This window comes from Apteryx mantelli, chromosome 1 (assembly GCF_036417845.1).
Source record: "Apteryx mantelli isolate bAptMan1 chromosome 1, bAptMan1.hap1, whole genome shotgun sequence".
NCBI classification, from domain to species: Eukaryota; Metazoa; Chordata; class Aves; order Apterygiformes; family Apterygidae; genus Apteryx; species Apteryx mantelli.
Genome location: NC_089978.1, coordinates 10,409,552 through 10,429,637, shown reverse-complemented (window position 1 = coordinate 10,429,637; position 20,086 = coordinate 10,409,552).

Genomic DNA, 20,086 nt, shown 5'->3' with positions numbered 1-20,086 from the left:
AGAGACATAGCCCATTATGTGCTCTGTTTAAAGCCTTAAATTGTAAATATGTTTCTGTCACAGAATTTTAGATAAAGAAAGAAAGCAAGAGTTGTGGTTTTTGAAAATAAAAAGCAGATCCAGAATTAAGCAATACACACACATAGGGGGATGCATATATTCATATATATATATACACGTGCACACACACACACACACACACGTATATGTAAGATGGCCTTTTTCAGGGAGAGAAATTTTCAAGTTGTCTTGATTGCAGTGTCATCCTCTAACACAGGCTTCTGCTGTGATATCGGTCAAATAACTTAACCTTTCTGCCTCAGTTTCCTCATCTGTTAAATAGGGATTGATGTACATACCTACCTCACAGGACTCTTTGAAAGTTACTGTTGGCACAGTGCTTTGAAGATACATGTTATACAAATGCCAAGCTCTATTACTGTTCAGAATGAAATATGAGTGCCCTCTAGCATGAATACATGGTGCTGTAATGCCTTAATGTTTTAGATCTATCCAGGGCTTGTCTGTGCTGCAACAATTAGCTTTAATTATTCCACCTCAGTTGACCTAGTTCAGGTTATAAAGCAATGTGTGACTGCATAGGATGATTAGATTAGCTGCAGATGAGTTGCAAACAGAAACTGTGGCTGCACCGATGTCATGCTACTAGTTTAATAATCTCAGCAGCAAAGCTTCAGCACAGACCTAGTACCAGGTCAGCTATTTCAGATTTAAAGCATTATTTTAGTCAAGTGGTATGGATGCTTTATCAAGGATAACACTTAATTTATATCTTGAGCCAACACTGTGGGGATCACAAGAACCTAGACATTTAGATATCTTTTAAAGGGCTAAATTTCATGAGCTGAATCTTAAAGCATGGTTTATGAAACTGGATGCCTCAGGTGGAGCAGAGGAAGTTGTCATTTCTTCCAAAAATTAGTATGTACTCAACTTGCACCAAATATAGCAGGTGTTAATGGGTTTTAGTTTTATCTTCAGATCATTTGTCTTTGATGGCTTCTAGTCAACATTCATTAAACATATTGATAACTTCCACTCACAAATTTTTCTACGAGATCTATGGCCAAAGATTTGGAATAACAGTAATTAAAAAGAAACATAAATAAAACACTTAAAGGACACTTAGGTTTTTTTTCTTCAACGTATTGTATAAACCTCCTTTAAACTCCAAAGTCACCATCTGTTCTCCTTATTTCTGTTGCGTTGTCTTTCACTACAATAAAGGTTTTGAGCTTGGTTTCCCACCTCTGATAGCCAGAGGGCAGAAAGGGCAGTCTAGAAGACTAAGGATTGTATGAGCTGTAAAGATCTGAGGTCAAACATATTTACACCATAAGAATTAGAAGAGTATCATGAAGAATTAGGCCTCTGTAGGAGGCTGCACAATTTCAAATGTTCATTTTTATTTGTACTGAAGTGTTAAGAACCTGTCAAGTCTCTTGCTATAATGCAATAAATGTGTGAGTGCCACCTGTGTATCTAGTAAACAGAGCGTCTTCATGAAGGGGTTGTCGTAGGCAGTCCAGAATGAAAGCTTTAATTTAGAAATAATGAGCACACTTTGTGCCGAAACCCTTTCAGGAAAAAATGTAAAATTTAATTATACTGTATCAGTCCCTAATAGGTTGTATTTCCTTATATTTTATGGTTACATTCCATACAATCTTTGCTGGTCGTTAGGGGCCAGGTGTTTTAACTGCACAGCCATTTCAACATGAGACATTTCCCTCTTCTGCTTAAAATAAATAATACAAGGCATGAGTCTCTATGGCCTTCCTTGTGGGGAAAAGTTACTGCAAAGTGTATTTAAAATTCTTCGTCATCCTAGTCCTCCACAAAATCCTCCCTGGGGTGTCCGAGCACCTAGGGCCACAGGCTGATGCAGACATGAGGTGCCAGGCAGTGAGGGATCAGTTCTAAACACTCATGAAAAATGGTGTTTGAACATCTCCACTCCAAGGCTTCATTTACCAACTCAGCCACAACACCAGCAATGACAGGGACTTCTGTTTTACTTGCCATCTTTGATGCTCCAAACAAACAAAATTTGATAGTCTTAAACTTCTTGGAAAGCATGTGAATATTATTGACTTCCCTTTTCAGACAGGAAAACTGTTGGAGTGAAAGGTAAATTCTGCTCTATTATGCCAGAAAAGTCATGGTTTATTTGATCAGCTTGGGCTTTCAGTGGAAAGCCATTTGGACTCTCTGAAAATCAGGCTTTGTTCTTCTTATACACCAGATTTTGGTTTATAAATTTCATTGAACTTTTCTATTCAGGAATCAGCTGGTTCCCAACAGTACCTTGTGTATGCAACCTGGCTTGTTGGACATCAATATTTTGTTTTCAGAATCCTTTTTTGCTTCTATTTTAATCTACCTGACCATTTAAAAGGGGGAGGGAGGGAGAAGGGGCATGTTTAAATAGCAGTTTTGTTTTTACTTCTTAAAACAGCTTGTGAAGCTGGATGAAGTGAAATTGATAAATACATGTGGGAAACGCAATTTTATGTCAATCGCCACTAAACAGTCAAAGAAAATATATTTTACTGCACCAGTATTTATGCATGTGACCAAAGGTTCTGTTGTAATAAAAAGATGATATTTCTGATGAAGCATAGAATATGTGTGTTTTGTAAAATTAATCAATTAACCAAAGTAAGTGCATGCAGGTAGCTATTCAGCTGTCCTCACAGGTAGCCAATGTCTGATCTATTGCTTTGGGTTTTTTTTAAGAATAGCTTCATTTAGGCTGTTGATGTTGTATACAAACTCTCTCTTAAATCCTCAAGATCAGTGTTTGACATTGATTAAAAGGTTGCAGAGCTGAGAGAGAAACTTTCCACCTTTTCTCCCTTCATCATTTCTATTTGATATGCAATTCCAGATGCAGTTTAAGGCTTCAGCTCTTGAAAGAACCTCAGTTCAAAGTCTGATTTTACAGACATAGTTTTTGGCTCACAAATAAATGCATCATCAATTTGGGGGCTCATTATTAACCATACGCTCAATTCTTGGAGCTCTGGCCAGGTATTAAATGCGCTACACTTGCAAATCAGGCAGCTGCATGTCCAGAATCTAGTAACTGCATTCATCTTCAGCTGTCAGGGCAAACTGGTACTTGCAGCACTGTTATGTACTTGACCTTTTGTGATTCCCTTCCTGTCCCTACAGCTATTAGATTGTCTTACAGATCAATGCATTTAAGAAAAGGAGGTGCTTGTTTGCAGTATGAGCCTAGCGTTTATTTTACTTTTTTCAGCTTTTCTGCAGCCACAAGAAAATTAACATTGTGGGTTTTGTTGCTTTTTTTGGTAATGAAAACTGAGATTCCCACACCCTATGGCTGGAGGAGCTGCAAGACACACGATAAAATCCTCAGCATTTCATGATACTGTTGCAGCTATACTGAACAATCAGCTTATAACGAGGAAATATCTTGGACTGAACGATTTGGGAATGCTCATTTCCTGAAAATCATCTCCCTTACAGTTGCAGTGCCTCAGCTGCCTAATTAAGACTGGAATCTCCATGTTTTATGTTTCAAATGCGGTAATAATAGTTTACAAAAATAAGATATTAAGCTGAGCAAAGCCACAGCATGCTACTCCGCAGACTGGAAGCAAAGCTAATGAACATGTCCTGGTAGACTTCTCTGCATGTCAATAGCAGGAGAATGTTGTTCTAGTCTAATATTTGCCTGGTTTATTCCAGGAAATGAGCTTCAAGTTAAGCCTTAGTAGCTGAATTCTGCAGCAACAAAAAAACTGCTACTGGCAATATTTGCACCAGGCATCTACAGTTTAAATAGTCTTAAAAGACAAGCCACGCTTGCCTTCAGAAATGGCATCTTTGTTAAAGGTTTAAATGTCAGTGGTGCCTAAATATTTTCTCAGACATCTAAAAGGTCATTTGGGTACCTAAATCCCATGCTAATCTATCCATATATCCTCTGGTTTTGTGAATTCATGCCTTTGGCTTTCATAAAGCATGCAAAAAAAGGACCGTTGCAAGATGTTCCTCTTGCAGAGACAGTTCAGCCACATATCAAGTCCTGCAAAGGAGATGAACATAATGAATGTGGAGAAAAGGAATATAACTATAGTCAGGGCAGATAGAAGCATCTGTGACCTAGCCAAGACCAATCCAAGAAGCACTCATGGGCAACGAAAAGATGCATGGCCAGTTCTTGAGCGAGATCACTTAGTGAAAATCTGGCCTAGTGTTAAGATTTTATCACTGAGAGGTCTATGAATTGTCCAGGGCACAGAAAAACATGTTTTCACCTTGCATGCCTCAAAATTTGCTTCCTTGTTGGCTAACTCGCTGAAATTTGCTAGTTTCTTTCAGAAATTCTCTGTCTCTGGCCTTTGGTGCCATCTCATCCCCTTCTCTCGATCCTTCAATGAGGAACTTTTACCCAAGTCAACAGCACTGAGGCTCATGCTGCAGTGTGTTTATGCGCCTTGCATCCAGACCATACCTCCAAAGCCCCCTTGTCATCCTGTATTAGCATTTCTGATCACCGGTGACAGTCAATATCGCTGCAACACATGGCTGATGAAAAGGTTCTTTAAACTGTCCATAAACTAGTCTGGAAGCAAAGTCTGCTAATGCCCATGCCTTGTCTGACAGTAGCTGGCATTTGAATAAACCAAGTTAGAAATCTGGAAGAAGACAAAAAGAGGAGTTTCTCAAAGGGTATTGCTCCTTGAAGTCCATCTCTGCCGCTGAGCAACATACAAGTAATAGGTATTCAAGACTTCACCTTTTCCTGGCTAGCATGTCATTCCTATCCTGGGGCTTTAAATCTTAGTGAAAAACCTTGATTCCACTGGTTACCTAAGGAGGAACCTGAGTGTGATATAGAGGCCAGCAAAAAAAGTACACAGCCATCATGCAAGTAGAAGCAGCAGTATTAACTATTGTGCATTGCTTTATGATTTCCTTTGTCAGATATTCCCGGACAGAAACGATATATTGATTGAAGTGGACTATTTGAAAGGCCCCTGTATCTTCCCTGGGAATTGTGCATGTAAAAGGTGTTATTTCCAAAGGGAAGTAAATCTCTGAGAGGCCAGTTGTAGAATATATTGTGAAACCCAGAAAGGCCTGCCGAACTGCAAACTGACTGTTAAAGAGAACCTTATTTCCCTGTTTGCTGCTGATTATGTGTTTATTATGCAATGGGAGGCTCAGCGCATGACAGCAGCTACACTGCTATTTAGCCAGGATATCTCTTTGCATTTTGGAACACTTTATAATGAAGACACAAAGTGGAGCTGTGTTCTTTTCCATACCTGCTGTGATGGAGTAAACCCTGCCTGCCATTGCATTGTACTTTGGAGAGAAAATGTAATTTATTACATTATTTTTCCCACTAAATAGACCTAATATTAACTTATTTAGTCCATTACATCATAAAGCATGTGATTTTTATACAACATAAACTTCTGATTTCTTTAATAAGATTAATAGATTTCTCTTTCTAAAAGTTAGCCTGAACTGGTTAAATGAGCAAGGAGAAAGATATCTTCTGGCAGTCAAGCACTGCAGTGGAAAGAGGGTTAATAAATGAGTCCTCCCACACTGTTTGGATGTTATATAAACAGGATGCTTATAATCCATAAGCTACGAGGGGTAATCCATACAGGATAAGCAGATGAAATTCTAAGGCCTGGGCTATAAAAATAGTCGGTATGAATAATGTAATAGACTTTTTCAGTATCATGTGAGAATCTGTATCTTAATAAAATAGAGCATCAAAGATCCACAATTTTTTAACCAGTCTGAAAATTCAGAATATAACACAGTGTGCTTTCTATCTGTGTAAAGGTTATCTGGAGGCTAGGCAGACACAGTTTAGGTCTAAGTGACTTTTAAATGAGACAACTTATCAAGGTGCCTTTGGAGGCTGTGACAGTATATCAGCTATTTAGACCAACGAAGTAAACAGAATCATCTGTGTTTGGAATGAAAGGGGAATTTAAATGAAAAGCAAATCAAAGTAAATGCTGAAAGGAAGAGAGAAATTAACAGGTCAAAAGAAATTGTTTTGTCAGCCTGCTCCACTGACGGTTGCTGCTTATGCGGTTAGGGAATGCATGTGCACGCAGGAGTCACCCTGGCCTGTCAGTCTTCACAGCTTGGCATGCAAAGCGGGGCTGGTTTGAATCTGAGGTCAGACTCTGCAGTGAGCCTTCTGTCAGGGTAATGGTGAGGGACATCATCTCCAGGTGTATGCTGTAACTTGGAGAGACTCCCAGGAGTGCAGCACCTGTGCCAAGGTTTAACAGGATGTACTGTTTAATTCTGTCCTTGGCCAGACAGCTCTTTCTCAGGCAAAAGAATTAAATATATCATTCAATATTCAAACACTCTGAATCTGTACTTCCCAGGTAAAACTCTGATGTCTTTCATATGATCTCATCAGTTCCATAAGCGTTACTTTCCTGGGCCAATATTAAGATAGCTGACCTCTTGAAAAGCCTGAGGGAGATACAGGCTCTGGATTCACTTCTCAAGTATCCTGTTTAGTGCTAGAAAATGCCATGCTGATGCTTTGGGCAGTAAATGAGACAGCATTCTTCAGGCAGTTCAGCTGCCTTCCTCTGCATGAGCACCCCTAAGGGCAGGAGGTGAGCAAGTGGGACAGGAGATGGGACTATATGATTGAGAGGTGGGAGCTTAGGGGTGACACAGACTCCCAAAGGACATCAGAGTTGAGAGTACATCTGCATAGTAATTAAAAGACTCTGTAGTGGAACAGAGAAGGTCAATGAGAACAGACAAAGTAGGCTGGACTAAATGACTTCCTAATGTCCTTTCTGACCTGATTTCTGTGATTCTGTGAGAAACTAACATATAGAAAAAAGGAGGAGCTGGGGGCAATCTGGGAGGGGTGAGGGGGGCACAAATCAGATAGGAAAAAGACACAGTAAAGGTCAGTGAAAGAAAAAGTTTGCCACATGGTTGGGGTTTTAATGTCTACTTAATAGTCAGTAATATCAGACTGTCGTCTGGATATATATTCACATACACAGAAATTGTTGCGCTTTTTTTTTTTATGTGCACACACTAATAGATGCCTTCAGAGTCTGATAAAATTTTTGATTTTACACCAATGCTTCTGGGCAACTGACAGTGATCTGCAGTGCTTTCTTATATGCCTCCGTTTGTTTTTTCCACATCAGCCTTCCCTGAGTCTGGGTTGTGCCCTGGGTTTAACTGTCAGCAGAGTGAAAGAGAAGATATTGTCAAAGGTGCACAACAAAATGTCACCGGCCTCAAAGGCCAGTCAAGGTCCAGCCCTCCAGAATAGATACATTTTGGAAAACTGCTGGTCTGGGAGAGGTGACAAAGTGGGGACAAGCAATAACGCCATCAGGACAGGCACCAGGGAATGGAAACAGGAGTGACTTCACACTGGCTACCTTGCTCCTCTTGATGATGAAATTCTGAAAGGAGCTGAGCTGGGAGGAGGGAGGAGAGGCCAGTCTCCGGGGACTGCTACCCCTAACGGCCCTTGATTCAGGTAGTGCAGTTAGCTAGGTAGTTAATGCAGCTAGAAGAGAGCCCACGGGGAGATTGCTGAGTGGCCTGTTTGGAAAAGTGAGATTAATGAAAATTCCAGAAAGTTGGCGGATATAGGGGTACAAGCCTGTCCCTACATAGTTATCACAGTTTTTGGTATCAAGAATCTGACATTACAGTAAATATCTTTGACAGCCTATGGTCTTCCAGGTCCAGAACTTCCTCATTCTCCTGTGCCCACCTCTATGCAGCTGCGGATAATAGACTAGCAGAGCAAAGTGATATCTCCTGTCCTAAAGGCTTATAGTCTCACTATTCGAAAAGATATCAACAGTGACTAGAAATATTTCTTTGGCTCTATGATTAGTGTAATAAAGGTATATGAATATTTATCATGCACACTAGCTCTACTTCTCTATCTACTCATTTCTTACATGCTTGTCCCTGCAGGGTTTGCTCATCTAGCTATATATAAATCACTCATCATTGCAGGATTTCCGTCTCAATAAGCTCATACGCGTCATTAGCCTGAGCCACCCTCCAGCTTCACACCCTAAGTTGCAGTCTGTTGTGGGGTGACAGAGCAGCATGCCTAGAAATACCGTGGTGGTTAGAGCCTAGGAGGCACAGGCTCTTACTGCAAATCCTCCACCTTGCAGCTCACCTCCTCTGCTCTTTCAGGAGAGACCCATGCTCCCAGCAGTACTTTGGGTTCCTGACACGCGGGAACAAGGATTGCTGCCACACTTAACCTCAGCTCAAACATGTAGGTGAAGATGGTATCACTCCTGTCTCCCAGGCAAGCCAGGGCACGGGAATGGGTTAGACATGTCACAAAAGTCAATGGCTCACAGCGTCTGTGGAGGCCCATCTGTGGTTTGTTTACACGGGCCCATACAATGTTGGATGCAGTCTTGCCCACTGCTGCTGAACTAATTAGAAGGACAAAAAGCCAGATCTAAAAGAGGATGTAAGCACCCAATGGGAGACTCGGTTTGAAATCCAAAGCTGCAGTCCTCAAATCACCAATAGAGCTTCTGTCTGTTAGAGATGTCCAACTTTGCACTGCCTCAGTTCCTGGCAGCCGCAGATCTCCAGGTGTCTCAGTTCTGCTTCTTGACATGCTCACAAATGCCTCTGTTGTGACAAGACTGAGCAACTTAGTACACAGTAAATTCTCAGTATTCCTCCACCACACACCCCTGATTATTAATTTTTAAACACCAAATTCAAAGCCTTACTGCCACCCTCTCTTCTTCCTAATAGTCGACTGGTTAAATGTGCAACTTTTCTCCATGGTGGGGTTCAAAGCTATATCTCATATTGCCCTTCATAATACCCTGAGGTGGAGCAAGCACTGGAAGTGTCACCTGCCTAGAATAACTATTTTGGGGCCAAGTGCTAGACTGAACTAGTCAAAGGATTATCTAGACTCGCAGTGAAAGCGCTCACTTGGAAAATGTTCAAGGACTTGAATTGCTGTCCCTGCTCCACACACTCTTTCGTGCACTTTAGTCCTTTTTTTTTTTTTTTTTTTAACAGAAGGAAAGACCAGAACTCATTTCTCTCCCTTTCATAACTGGATGCCATAACCAGCATGATATAAAGCCACATGGTCACAGGTTTCTTTTTCCTTAATAAATTCTGAATTGCTTGATGGAGAGTGAAAGAGCTTCATCACAGCTTTTATGAGCTTTATACCTCAGCTCACAAAGACCATGTCCTGGTCATCTGGGGACTTTTGTGGAAGCACAGCTAAGAACCAAGCCTAAGATTTACAGGTGCAGGTTCTATAAAATTTATAAAATATCCTCTGTGGTTTTATAACAACTGTCTTTTCTCATTTTTATATATTGTTGCTGTGTGTTTAGGCATTATAGGTAAACTTTGTGCGTAGAAAAGAAATGGTTTCATTTGCATTTGTGTAAAGACAGGTTTGATTTAAGAGCTACAGAAGCTATAGATCCATCTGGTTACACATTGGTCTACTGCTCTAATAACAATAAGCATACATTTGATGTGATTTACCACCTAATAAAAAAATTGAGCAGAAAAAAATAAAAAATGTAAATTAGAAAATGCAAGTGGGGACAAATTCATTGCAAAATGTCTTTCAAGTGTTAAGGAAGATATAGGAGATAATATCACAATGGAGATTCATTAAAGGGAATTCTCATTAAGTAAACAATTGAAATCAGAATAAATGCATATGTCAAACAGATGGGACTGTCAACAAGAACATGGTGGAGCTGTGTTTTGAGATGATTAAAGAAAAGAAAAGGGAAAATAGAATATAACATGATAAAAATTACTTCAATTTAAATAGAAAAGAAAGGCAATATTGCAAAATCACAAGGGAAACAAAAAAAAAGTATTGTAGCTCTTATAGTAATGAGCAATGAGTAAAGATACATCAGCAATACAATGCATACCAAATTACTGTAGACATATTTATAAAAGGGGAAATTAGGATTGCAGATGGCACCAAAAATCATAGGGATTTAGAACAGGTCCCAGATTTGTATATATTTAATGCCCACAGAATAGATACACAGAAGTGTATCTACAATGGAGAAATTAATTAAAGCAGGCTGAAATCTAGAACTGTGGGACCCCATTGTCTCACTGAGCCGTTAGTGGGTGTGTTACCCTTTTAAAAGGAAGACATAGGAAATATGAAGTTAACAACGCAAGTATTCAAAAGTCATGAGGAAAATCATTCCCAAATAATGACCCGTTGGTTTCAGAGTCATGAGACTCTTTTAGAAATATAACAAAACTTTGTTTTCTGATTTCTGAGCACTGAGAGCTTCACACTATTTTCCTCCCAGCTTTTCTCATTGAACAAAATTTGGAATCATCCTTTTTCTAAAAAAGACAATAAACACTGTACACTTATGTGATTCCAGAATCTGGGACTTTAATAACAAAATTCAGCCAAAGGGTCACCATCAATTTGTATTAATGGAAGCTTTGAGTGAATGTCTAGACTCAACTGTCACTTCTGAAAACTTTGTCTTTAGTGCAATATATGGTTTTATATACATATATGTATGTGCATGTATATATCACAATATATATAGTACTATATATACAGGTATATATATAAATTACCACATATACAGCATATTTAGTACAATAAGTACCTGTGTTAGAGACTTGTATAACTGTAGCTCTAGGGCTGCTAAATTTCCAAAGGCAAAGAAAAATATACAGTGAAAAGAGATGTAAGAGCAGTGAGACAGGGAAGATCCAGTCCTGTGCAGGTGTCCTCTCATCTGAACAGTGACCTTAGTCTGACGCACGGTGCAGGTGATACCCTTCCTGCTCTAGAATCTTCAGCCCACTCCTGCTGGACCTCATGGCTCAGTTTGTTCACACTTTGAAATCTGTATCCTCCCCTCTCATCCAGTTTGGAGCTACCACCTCTCCTGTCATCCCATCCCAGAACCCTTTACCATTCTGTCCCTGAACCCTCCCATCTCTGCTGTTATAAATCCTCCCACATTCCTACTGCTTCTAAAACACCATACCAACCTGCTACAACCTGAAGTCTAGTTCTTCCCAAATCTCCAAGTTCCTCTGGGTCAACCCCAAATTCCTTCTTCTCCAAGGTTCCTCACATCTCCCTCCTCCAGAGAACCATTCTTTTCTAGTCGTCTTGCCCCAATCTGCCCAAAATCCCTTCTCACTTGAATGTCCAAAACCACTTCATCCACTCTTCCTCCTATCACAGTTTCTTCATGTCTCCTAAGTTTACTTTTCCTCTTCTTTTGGTGCTGTCCTTACTGCAGGTTTTTCTACCAAACTCCCCTGCTGCTCTCTCCAATCCTACTGTCACCACCAGCATTGCAGACCCACTCTCCTGCCCAGCTCTGTACTCTTGCTGTAGGTTAGCACTTGCTGTTGTCCTTTAATTGTTTACTGAAGCCAGCCAAACTTTGCCTTTCCTTAACTTCTTCAAGCAGAAATATTGTTGTGGAATGCTTCAAAATACCTATAAACAGCTTGCATTTACTGAAGTCACCCAGACCCAGACAGTCCTGTGAAAGCAGAAAACTAGACCATATCAAGAAAATGAAAAGGAAGTCGATTCAAAATGTCAATGGAAGGGACAAGATTTATATTATAGCACACTGATTAAAATACTTCCACAAAACCTGTGGAAGGATGGTTCATTGTAGTCTCTTGAGACTTATCAGTCTCATCATGCTAAAGAAAGGTTGATTTAACCTCTCCTTTCTTGTTGCTTGGTGATCATTATGCAAAAGCAATACCCATAAAAGGGTCAAGGTCAAAGGAAACCATCATCTTAGATTAAGTCATAAGTGTATCTTTCTTCTCACAGTAAGGAATACAGAAATAGAGAGATGGAAGATTCAGTAGCTGAGCCGCTAAACTGTCCCTGTCATTTAGCACACTTACAGATTGTCTATGAGATCTTCAGTAGGTTATTTAAACCCCCCATCTCTCTGGGGCCATTCTCCAACCCAAAAGCTGGATCCCTTTCTCTCACCTTTTCTTGTGTCTGTTTTTACTGCATCATACATGACATTGGTGAATGACTGGCCTAGCACAAAGCTTCCCTAAAACCAGAGGTGGCCTAGCAACTACAGAACTCTGCACCATCAGTATCAGTTGGGTCATTAGGCTCTTTAAGACTGAACTCATTAATAAGAAATCTTTTCATTTCCTTATAACAATGACAACCAAAACAAGCTTTTCTCAGATCCTTCTGCTTAAGCATTTCCCTAACATAGCAAGAATATTAGACAGCAGGACTGTGTGAGAGCCAGGGAAGACCTTACACGTGCTCAGGGACAAGACAAATTCATGGAAGTGGAATCCATTAAAAGTTATTAAATAAATAGAATCACAGGCAGCTCATGAAGTTCTTGAGCTGAAAATAGCTGGTATGCGAGACAGTATCAGGGACTTGATGTCTTCTCACTCTCCCCTAATGATTGCTTGCAATGACTAGTGTAGCGGTCACTGGACCCTTGTCCTGACCCACAGTAGCTGTTCTTATGCTATGTAGGAAGTGGAATGAAGTCAGTTAAAGCCTTTTCCAGAGACTGCAAGCCTTCATCCAGTAGAAAGCCGGGATAATTGGGTGATATTTTTTTTGTCCTGTGTGCTGCAAGAATCATACTGCATGTTAGGTGAACTGTTCTTCAGTAACCACTTGGAGCCAAGCAATTTGACATCCTAAGTGTTTATGTTCTATTAGCATCACACAAAATGTCACTTTGCATAACACAACTGACATAACAAATATCTAGATATTCACTTTCTCTTACAGTGGTGGGACTTAAAAACTTCTGTTTTCTAAGGTGTCGACATCTAATCTAAGCTAGTTCTCTATGCTCCTATTAGACTCCAGAGAGGATGAAAAACAGGTCTAGACATCTTACTTCTTTAGACATCTGTCTTAGGGAGGGCTGAATAGTGTCTGGGGTGTCATCATTCACCACGGACTATGGCAGAAGCACACATGACCAGCATAACTAGTTGGCTGACTTTTAGACAGATATTTGGGTTATCACATGGTCTTTTCCCACTTAAAATCTAATAAACTTGCCTACAACAAATGAAACTGAAACCTAGAAAAGTTTCATTGTCCGAATGTATTAAAATGCAACAAGTACAGCACAAATGTGGAAAAGTATTTTAGATACAACTAATCCTGTCACTTTTAATAAGCTAAGGTTAATAGGAACTCCTGTAAGGACATTATTTATTTATATTATTTATTTATTTATTAACTTTTCCACAAGAAAGTTGAGTTCAATTTTACATTTTCTTGTCCATTTGTTCTTAGTTTCCTTTAGTATTTGAAACAGCTTGTCTTGTCTGCATCTGTTTTGATAGTCTTTTTCAATACAAAGTAAGACATCAAGTTACTTGGTGCTTGTTTTTTTGTTTTTAATAATAAGTTGGCTGTTTCTTGGCTGTCTCTTATCTTCCTATCTTTTATCTTTTGTTAAAGTCGGGAATAGCTGATGGAGACAGATTTTTATTTTTCAACCTGATAAACCAATTTTAGCCATATTTCACAATGAAGTAAATATTCCCCCTCAGTTCATTAGGTAGAAGGTGTACTAGTACTTCTGAATGACTATATGTGTATTAACCTCGTCATAACTGATTTTTGAGGTTTTAGCTACTCAGCCTATAGTAACGATATATCCTATCAGCCTACCAAGTGAAAAAAGTTTTCTATATTTGTTGCATTTTATTTTCCCCCCTCTGTCTCAGTGGTTGTCCCCTTTGTATTCTGTACAGTTTTGACAGTTTGTGGTTGACCCCATTACACTGATCTAATTGATGACCACTTGAGTTATGATGACAAAGCAGCTGTATTAATCATGTAACACATCTGACTTGTTCTACCATATTAGCCCTCTGGGCTAATATCCACGTTAAGCTCTTTTGAACAATCAGTTCAACTAAAGCCTTAGCCACCAAAATCTATTTATTTTCTTTAGAAATCAGTTTCCTAATTTCTAGTGACTTAGCCTTTTTTCCACCAGCCTAAAAACAAATTATATGCATATTTTATGCCCAAAGAACATTCATTTTAGTACAGGCAAATGAAATGAAGGTAGTAGCTGTTAAATGATATGAACTGTAAATTTTCCAATTTCAAAATATTTAGCAACAGCATGCAAGTTTGAAGAGCTTCCTTGCTCTTACTCTTTCCCATCTTCTGAAAATGATCTGGAATATTTACCAAGATGAATGAAATATGCTCAGTTTTCACGTTGCCCTGGGAAGTCTTTTGATCTCACTATCTCATTCTATATAGAAGAAACAAAAAAAGGCAGTCTGAGCATGGACATGTGAAGCAATTCAGACATTACTTGGTGGGATTTTTTTGTTAAGAGCATATTATGTAAAGAACATTAGCATTTTCCTGTCTTAGTTTTTATTTGCATGCATTGTTGCCACAGTTTGGTATGATGACTGTTTATTTACATAGGCTGATGGCCTTTTAGATGCATAGGTCTGCCTTGTGCCTGCCTGATGTGTGAGTTATGCTCTGAGTAGAGACATGATCTCCTTGCCTGGCTTCATGCCACCTGATAGAAAGCTAGTCAAGTTAGCACAATACTGAACCTGACTGGATTTATCCTGCATTTCAACATCACTTTTTAGCTCAGACTCAGCATCTTGTTTTGTGGCTTCTCCCACGCTCAGAGTTTTGCCTGCCAAAAACTCCATACAAACACCTTTATTAAGGGTGGATATGGAAGCAGCTGGCTTATAACTAGGGAAAACTACCCTTCTACCACTGCACCCCATCCTGAAATTGTTTGCTTTGCAATGGAGTTTAATGTTTATACCTTGTATGGTATCTGTGATAAAAGGCACTGGACAGTGAATTAGAAGGGAACAGGCAAAATTACCGGTTTCCTTAGGAAAATTTTAAGAATTTCTCTGCAGCTTCAAAGTCCACGAAACTGCTATTCTTTCAGTAATCCCAGACTAGTTCCTGCACTAGCACAGCAAAATTCTTCGGTGGGTGGACCAACAGCCTGCTGTGGTGGCATAAAATCTGTCTTATTATTCAGCTATATATAACGAAAGTAACCCTTAAAAGGTGTTACTGAAAGTTACAGGTCTTACGTCAAAGGGCTTGCAATATAATTACAGGCGGAACAAAAAGTCTGAGCCACAGAAGTGTGACAGCAGTAAGCGTACTACTTACTGCTACTTACATCTACTTTATAGTTAGGAAATCTCTAAATTATAAGGGTTTTAAGATAAACGGTTCTTCTTGCTTTGTGTGTTACAGGTCTTATGGAGGTAGTGGAGCTACTCTTATAGAGGAATTTGAAATAAGAGGAACAATCCAGACACTGTTATCTAAAAGGGTTTTTTGAACCTTCTTACTGGGAAACTTTTTTTTTTTTTTTTTTTTTGCAGGTGGTATGGACAACTCTCTAAAATTATTTGACTGTATTATTCTTCCTACAAAATCCTAAGAATGGTATTCAAACATTGGTTCAGTGTATGTTCTGATAATAAAACAGCTCTGTGCATATCTTGTGTGCAGTGAATCAGAAAGATTATGAAATGTCTGCCTGGAAATACTTCTAAATCCAGGTAAGTGTACAATCTAACCTACTGTTGTAAAGCATAATCATTTTCTCAGTAAGATAAAACTCATGGTAGCAGAAACATCTTGATATAGATCACACTCAAAGAAATACTAACACTGTAAATGATCTACCAACTATATTAAGATACTGATTTTAACTCCTGCTGTACTTTAACAGAAAGAAACATTGTCTTTTTTTTTTTTTTAAGGTTCTCATTAGAGTATTCTCACATTGATTAATTGCTTGATGAGGTTTTCCTTTCTGCCCTCATTAAACTGGGAAGGGTGCTGCTGCTGCATTGTCTGCCTCTGGGGCTGGATCCACCCACACGTCACTCTCTCCAGCTCCCTTCCAGGTCATGAAGAGCACGGATGACTCAATGGAAAGAGAAATCTCTTTATACAACAGAATAAGGAGCACATGTCAATTTTGGGTGCGCTCTTAAAAGAATCTCTTTCCATTTTCCCACAGGAGTGAAGGGATATTTTCACAGGAGTGAAGGGATATTTTGGCATCCAAGTGCTAGGTTTCTAACCTACACGTGTAACTGCATTGAGCTCAGCTCACTCTTACACCCATGTAAGTTTTAACCAGATAGAACAAACTGAATATGCTTTGCTCCTTTACCACATTGCCTCCAACCTGCAAGGTGGAGGGATGGAAGAACTATAGTTGCTTTGAGGTCTATCTGGGTTTTGACAGTGGCCACAACAGCCTTCCTGATGAGAGGAGCGATGAATTTGGGTAGACAGCAGGGGACAATAAACTTACAGACAGGCAAGAAACAAAGGTTGGAGAAGTACGGAGACAGGCTTCCTAAGGAAGGGGATAGCTGTCTAAAACAGCAGATACTCTTGCTGAGATGATCATTACTACCAGAAGAGGTAACAAGGACTTGACAAGGAGCCTCATCTCTAGTGTGTTAGATCCCACTTCACTTTTACCCAGAAAAGCTGGATCTGCCAGCATATTTTACCTCTTCCTCCCTCTAAAAAATGACATCCATGAATTCACAGGTCTCTCAGTATTTCTAATAAAAAAGTAAATAGGAAGTCATCATAGAGATAAAGAATTTCAAATGGACTAGCTAAGCATATTACTAGCCTTCTTCATATACTGTCCATTTGTATCTGTTTTGGCAGAACAACTGCTTCACAACAAACAGCCCCTGGACCTTTCAGAAGCTGAACTGCAATCAAAGATGAGAAGTCAGCCACAAATAAGACTAGTATGAACTTTCCTCTCTCTAACCATGCACTGCTTTTAATCCAGCACGGTGTCAGGGTGATTACTCCATTACACTGAATACCAACACAAAGTTTGACATCAGGCCCTTTGTAAATCCCAAGTGGTGATACAGAAATTGTGGGTTATGCTGATCAGCAGGAGATGCTAACAACAGGAGCCTTCTAAGCTCCTGGTTTATGTACAAAGTATGTAAAAATTCCCTCTTTCTTAAACACAGGAAAAATCAAAACAGCTGGACAGTTTCCCAGACCAGTGTTTTTTCTCATGTTCCATTTCTTGTGCTTCTGAGGCTGTGTTTGATGTCCAAGTGCAGTGCTTCTACTTGTCCTATGCTGTCTCTCTTCCATCCACACATAGAGACAAGAATGACCCATAGCACCTCCTCCAAGGTTATTAAAATTCCTGAGTGAGCTTGCATTTCTTTCTGAGTGGAGATATGTGTCCATGTTTAGGATTTCTCAATATTTCAGAGGCTTTCGTCCAGAAAGGAGCTCAAAGAGTTCTTACAGCAGTCTTGAGTGGAAGGTAGTAGCTATAGTCAGTTGTTTCTGTAAAGTTTTGCAGGTGGGTTTAAATCAATGGGCAAAATCCTCAGTCTCCATGTGAAGCTAAGAAGTTGAGTTTGGTGGAGAGATGCAGGGGAGATGTGTCTTGCATTTTATTCCTACCGCACACATGAACATATCCGCTCTCTTCCTGGATCTTCTATACGCATATGAAGTGAATGAAAAACACATGGTCTGCAAAAGTATTCTAGCCTACTTTCTGAAGCAAAAGCTGGCAAAACAAACAAACAAACAAACAAACAAACAAACAACCCCCCCCCCCGGAAACTCCTTAAGGAACTCTTCTGTTGCCAAGGGACCATCAGAGATAATTATTCCACAGTGCAGAATTTATGTGTCATAATGGATACAGCCTTCAGTAAAATCTTGATATAGGGCATTAATTTCAGCTCCAGAAGGCACTTGCAGTGCTGTGTTGTACTACTAACCATGCATCCACTGTACTGTTGAATAGTGTGAGATAAAGCACAAAATCTTCAAACTGCAGATCAATCTCCATTATTCTATAACTGAGGTTATTGGCATTCCTTACTGATAAAATATTTTTTCTAGTTCCATAATTCTTACAGCTCTAAAATTATGTGAGATTTATAAGGGGAACAATAATATAGATAAAAGCCCTGCCAGGTACTGCTGCTTCTGAAACAGTATAAAGTGACACAACTACATCAGACTTTTGAAGATCAAGCCACTTGCATACCTGTATCTAAATAAAGATTTAGATCATGCTTAAGGAACCAAGCTGGATAACCTTAAGTGACTTCCACTTGATTAATTGCAGTGTTTTCCATTTTAGTCTGTCTTTGAAAGATTCTGTTTCTTTGTATATATTTTGTATAGGTATTATTCAAGCCAGTAAGTCATTGGAGGAAAAATAAATATAAGAAAAATAGAAATTATAACATGTCATGAAAATGATTATCAAGTATACTCCTGAACAAATGCATTTTTCTTGTACTGTTGGCATCTACAAATAAACCGGGATTATATGCTGGCATTATAATCATAATCATTAATAATAATATCAACAACAACATATCTTCATAGGATGTCTAGACACAGTTACAAGCTACGATTTGAGGTACTTTATACCACAGAATAGAAAACAATGTCCACCCAAAAGAGGTTAAAATGTGATTATAAAAAAGTAGACAATGAATGAAGACAGATAAGCAGGCAAGTACAAGGAAACCATATACCAAGGTACCGGGATGGACATTTTGGCTCATCCATTCCCGTTGTATTATATCTTGTGATTTCTTTCATAAACATGTTGTCATATTGGGCCATAGTCTCAGAACATCAGTGGTCCAAACACTGTCAAGATTTTGGGAAGAATTCTGTTAAAGAGCAGCTTTGACAGATGTATTTGAGAAGAACAAGGAATTCACTTTTTTTCAGAGGTTTTCCCTCAGAAAGTGAGAGAAGCAGACTACAGGAAAGGTGTGTTTCCTACAAAGTGGCAAGGGGAAGGTCAAGCTGGCGTTATGGATTGATTAGAAAGCAGAGATGACTGTGCTGAACAGATGAGAGGGAAGGCAGGGTCGTACCTCAAAGGAAGAACAGAGACCCCAAATGGTACTTTTAGCAATATTTTTAAATAAAAATGAACAAACAGTGTTCTGCAGTGTAGAACATTAGTGATCATTACACTCAGATTTAAAATATGAAGCAATATAAAAGTGTAACATATTATAAATGTGACTCATACAGATCATGTATCCAGACTTTTTGGAGTGCGTACTATGGTTTTATACAAAGCCTAGCACAAAAGATGACTGTTCTATGACTAGTGCTTCTTCAAGTTACTGCAACGCAAATGATATATAATCATAAAAATAGCTACAGAAGCTCCCTTTTTATTTAACCTTTTGTGTTACCCCTACAAAACCTCGTTTCAGGATCACAATTAAGGTCATGTTTAACTTGTGCTCACACTGATCCATACTTGATAATATATTTCTCACAAAAAGTCACTCCCTGTAAAAATATAGAAAAAAATAACAATAAAAACTTCAAGTGGAAACATTGTAATAATCTCTAATTTTGAAAAAAAAAGGAAATTTATTAGAAACTTAAGAGGCAAGAGAAGACTATTTACATCAACATTATTGCCAAAGAAGAACCATTTCTTGAACAGACCTCCCCAAGAGAAAACAGTAGTCAGTATGGAAAGAAGTCAGTTCATACCCAGCCTTGCTCCTAACCATAATCAGTCCCATTCTTAATCAGTCAAACCTTCCACTCCCTGTCTCAGATGAGGATGTGTCTTTTCTCACAGCATGGCTCCATTTGCCTGATCACACATCGCTTCATGGAAAAACAAATAACTAGTAATTATGCACTGTAATACCTTCATGACAGCTCATTCTGGAAAGCTACAACTTTCCACTGCGACAGGTCAGAAGAGTCGTCTCAGCATCCAGCACTGAATGCCCAGCTTTCCTAAGTTATAAAACTAGGAGTCACGTATGAAAAACATGAAATATCATGCCCCCTTTTAAAAATTAAATGAAGATGACTCAGCAGACAGCAAGGAAGATGAGGGCTTGCACCCTGTCTGCTATCTCCCATTTGATCTTGTCCTTTCACACCCAATTCCTCTTGTCA